Source organism: Tachysurus fulvidraco, chromosome 16 (assembly GCF_022655615.1).
Source record: "Tachysurus fulvidraco isolate hzauxx_2018 chromosome 16, HZAU_PFXX_2.0, whole genome shotgun sequence".
NCBI classification, from domain to species: Eukaryota; Metazoa; Chordata; class Actinopteri; order Siluriformes; family Bagridae; genus Tachysurus; species Tachysurus fulvidraco.
Window position 1 is genome coordinate 1,165,945 of NC_062533.1, and position 4,601 is coordinate 1,170,545.

A 4,601-nucleotide genomic window follows, 5' to 3' on the forward strand; every position below is an offset into this window, starting at 1 on the left:
GGTATTCTGGTCACGTCACGTGACGTCACGTGTCGCCCCGCCCCCAAAACCAACAAAATTAAAAATTTGCACAATATGGACATGTGACATATCAAAACACTCAACACAATGAGGGGAACTGCCCCACGGGTATTCTGGTCACGTCATGTGACGTCACGTGTAGCCCCGCCTTGAAAACAAGCGAAATCAAAAATTTGCACAACATGGACATGTGACATAATTCCATGGTAACTGTTACAGAAGTCAACAAAAGGTTCAGTGACACAAAGCAATGTTCACAAAAGCTTCTGAGGGGGTGAGAGTCTTGTGAAATCTGTTTTTCAACTAACAGCGTGGGCACACACACACACACACACACACACACACACACACACACACACACACCTGTTACGTTGAAGTGTGATGTAAGGTCCAGAACCACCCTTTTTATTTGATATAAATATGAGAGAATGCAGCTTCTGTCTCATCCATAAGCTTGCATTTTTCACAAGAGATCTTTTAAAGAAGGCATTTTTTTGCTACCTGCATCATCAGTTCCTTGTAAGTGTTCAATTTATTTTTGATTACATTATGTATGTAATTAACTGTATAGGTAGATTACTGTGTATGTAGATTATAGCATTACAGCTCAGATTTCTGAATTTTGATAGTTAACACCCACTTATGTGTTTATTAAAAAAAAAAAAAAAAAAAAAAAAAAAAAAAAAAAAAAAAAAATAATAATAATAATAATAATAATAATAATAATGATATTAATAATAATGTTGATCCCAAAGATTTACTATGTTAAATGTTAGTGATGGTGTAACATAGGGGTCTCAGACACAGATAAAGCTTTCCAGAATAACACAAGTCATAAGTTTCACACTGACATGCTAGCCCATGTGCTTTTTATATGTTGCTAACAGGAAGTGGGAGAGGTAATCGAAGAGATTATTAGAACACAGAAGACGGAATCCTTTTGTAAAACATTACCCTGGCCATTAGCATGCATAAAGTCATCTAATAATACAGTTGTTTAATGAAGCTTAATGAGCTGAATTAGCACATAATATCAGCAGTAACTCATGCTTCAGGCATTTTATTATCTAAACTTCAATTCATTTTAAACATGCCTATTTATCAGAAGAATTATTTTCGATTCATCTTAAAATGTTTGTCTTTTTAAGGTTAAGAACAAGATCATGTCATACCTGGCCAATGTTGTTGAAGTTGGTGGAACTGGAGGAGCTCCTTTCAATTTTAATGACACTCAAAATGGATCCATATTGCAAAAGATCTATGTTTGGGTCTGTGAATATACGGTGAAAGCCATTAAAGTGTGTCTTACTGATGGCCAGTCCAAACAGTTTGGTATTCCTGCTGGGAATCTGCAAGAGTTTACATTTTTAGATGGAGAGCATTTCACCTCCCTTTCACTTTGGCCAAATGAAAATAATACACGTCTGGGTGCGATAAAATTCACGACAAGTCACTCCCGGGATTTCTATGCAAGCTTGACAAATCAGAGGCTGCAACCAGAAGTTAAAGTTGATATTGCCTCTGGGATCTGCATGGGAATCAAAGGATGTTCAGGGAGTGATGTGGATCGCTTAGGCTTTAAGTTTGTCAAGAATTTTTAAAATTAGTAAAAGTTTTAAAAGCAGTGGAACCTACAATGGTGTCGCGTACACTGTTGGAAATGTGGTTGTCAATTAATCAAACATCTTAATCAATCTCATATATTAAATCATTTTAATCAATAATGTTTCTGTTTGAAGTTAGCTTAGTTTGTTTGTTTTAATATTAGCTTCTCATAATAGTGATTCTTTTTTTTTTCTTTCAAATCTGTTAACCAATGATTTGATTTATTTTGCTGGTTCAGACAATTTATTCTGTTAGTCTACCAGTGGTGCAAGACTAAGACACAGTTTAGATTAATTAAACGTTATTTACAAATAATTCTGAGTAATGAACAAAACATCTCATTTGGTGATTTTTAGATCTAATTTGACTCATATGGAATGCTATATGGAACAATTTGATTATTTTCTTTTGACATGTTCTGTCAGGATTGTTGCATTTTGCACGCTTTTGCCACGTACTTTTGTTCTGTGTCACGTGTCTTCCCCGCCCTTGTCTCTTCTCCACCACCTCTGCACACCTGTTCCTCATGTGTTAATTGTGTTGTGTATTAAACCATGCCACGTTGCCTAGGTCGGCGTGAAATCCCCTTCCTTTGTCATGTCATTTGTCAAGTATTTGTCCCTGTTTGGTGTTTTTCAAGTTAATAACCCTGTTTATTTTTATCCCCACGTCACTGACATATTCAGAAGATTATAATTTGTTATGAATTCCATCAGTAAAATCAGTCTCAATTGAAACTGAGCACCTGACTTGTTTTTTCTTTTGTATATTTATGTATTATTCAAGATTCTTCCTGAGCACTAACACTAAAAAGTTTTCCTGTTAGAGTTTGAAAATCAACAGGTCTGTTCTGAATCCCAGTCTTCCCAGTAAATTGTTTCTATATGCTGGAGTAAACAACCACTCATACACTACTTGAGCACATTTAAACTAATTCATGTGATTATTTTGACTTAAGAACATTTTTTCTATACTTTTATGTCATTTTTCTACACTTTAATCCAAAGCTTATGTCTTGTCTTGTCTTGACCTCCAAAAAGGTCATTCAATAAACAGCTTGTTTACATGGCTGTCTGCCTCAACACACTTCACTTCTTCCAAGGCACAAAGCAAATCAAGTTGTTTTTAAATCAGATTTTTTTTTAAAATAAACTGGATTCATTACTGTGACAGAATTAGCAAGAAATTCCCCACTTTTTAATAAAGTCATTTTGGGCAGGTGACATATTTCCAATGAGATTCCATCATTCTTTATTAATAGAAGATATTAAATGTGTGTCTTATCAACTTAATAAACTGCATTCATTTCTTTGACAGCATTAGAACATTTCTGCACAATGCACCAGTTTTGGAAGAATCAGCCTCTGTTTTCGAGTCATAGAAATATGTTCCTGTCTCGGTCGTTTGTTGACACTTGGTTCTAGTTGTAAAGATTTCCTTCCATACCAGTTTCACTTCTGAAACACGTTATCTAGAAATCCAAGTGCCTATGAGAATGAGCAATGAGATAAGAAATGTAGCATCTTGGACAGTTTTATGTAAGCTTGAAAAGTTGGGGTCTGAAACCAGAGGTTCAGGTTGATGTTGCATTTGGGAATAACATGCCTCAGAACTTCCACAAACATTAAGCAAACTCTAAACTTTCATACTCTGGAAAAATAAATAATAAATGATTTAAATCAATTAAAGTGTGCAAAAGGGCAAAGACAATCACTCTGGACCCCTCACATCCAGCACACTCACTCTTCGAACTGTTGCCATCTGGTCCACGCTACAGAGCCCTGAGCACCGACCAGACATAGGAACAGTTTCTTCCCTCAGGCAATCCATCTGATGAACACTTGACCTACACAGAACACACAACTCTATTCTTACATTATTTACTTAAAACACATACTTACTCATTTATATTTCGATTTCATTCATTTATTCATTCATTCATTCTCTACCACTTATCCGAACTTATCAGGTTTTTCCACTGTACATACAACTGTCTATATTATATATGTGTTGTCAATGCCATTCTGTTTATACTGTGGAGCTTCTGTACTAGAACAAATTCCTCGTATGTAAAAACATACTTGGCAATAAAGATCTTTCTGATTCGGATTCTGATCAATGAGTATGCACTGGTAATTAACAAATAAACACCTAATAAATAATTAATTGTCATCCAATAATACAATTGGTTGAAAATGTATTATCTTTGAAGATTGAGAGCACTTTGGTCTCATCAAAGAGATGTGTCTCTATGTCTCAATGGAATCAAATTCAAGACAAATCAGCTGACTCTGTCCTGGAAAAAGACGAGAAGATTTGCTTACTGTGAATGTGGGATTAATAAATGCCTGTTCTATTGTAAACAAGACTTTTATTTTGAATGACTTTTATATTAGTCATTGCCTGGACATTCTCTTCATTACTGAGACTTGGCTAAATGATAGTGACATGAGTCCTGTAGCTGAGCTTTTACCACCGGTCTGCCAGTTCTTACATACCTCGCGGATAAATCGTTGTGGGGAGGTCTAGCTGCTATTTTTAGTAATTTGTTTAAATGTAAGCAGCTCCCCACGGAGAATTTTAAATCCATTGAAGTTCAAGTTATGAAGATTGACATGTCTATGCCAGTGTACTGCGCATTAGTTTATAGGCCACCTGGTTACTATAAGGATTTCCTTGAAGATTTTTCTGTTTTCTTTTATCTGGTGTTAGAACATGTGATGACAAGATTCTGATTGTGGGGGATTTTAATATTCATGCCAAGTTGAAAGTAACAAATGAAAACCCCCAAAAAGAGCATGTCATGCAAAAATCAACCAAAAACAAAAACTCTCGCAATGTTTTTGCAGAAATAAAAAAACACACACACCTCCACATGCACACACACAACACACACACACGCGCACACACACCACACACACACACACGCGCGGGGCTGCCTCCTTCATCTGGCTAGAAGAATTTGACACACGCAC

General features: G+C 35.8%; 1 long non-coding RNA gene across 1 annotated transcript; it reads left to right on the top strand.

Moving 5' to 3' along the window:
* The first annotated feature begins 407 nt into the window (after nucleotides 1-407).
* On the top strand, nucleotides 408-2,572 carry LOC113647508. Its single transcript, XR_007138193.1, has 2 exons — nucleotides 408-540; nucleotides 1,170-2,572. It is a non-coding gene; the product is annotated as an uncharacterized LOC113647508 (long non-coding RNA).
* Nucleotides 2,573-4,601: the final 2,029 nt, after the last annotated feature.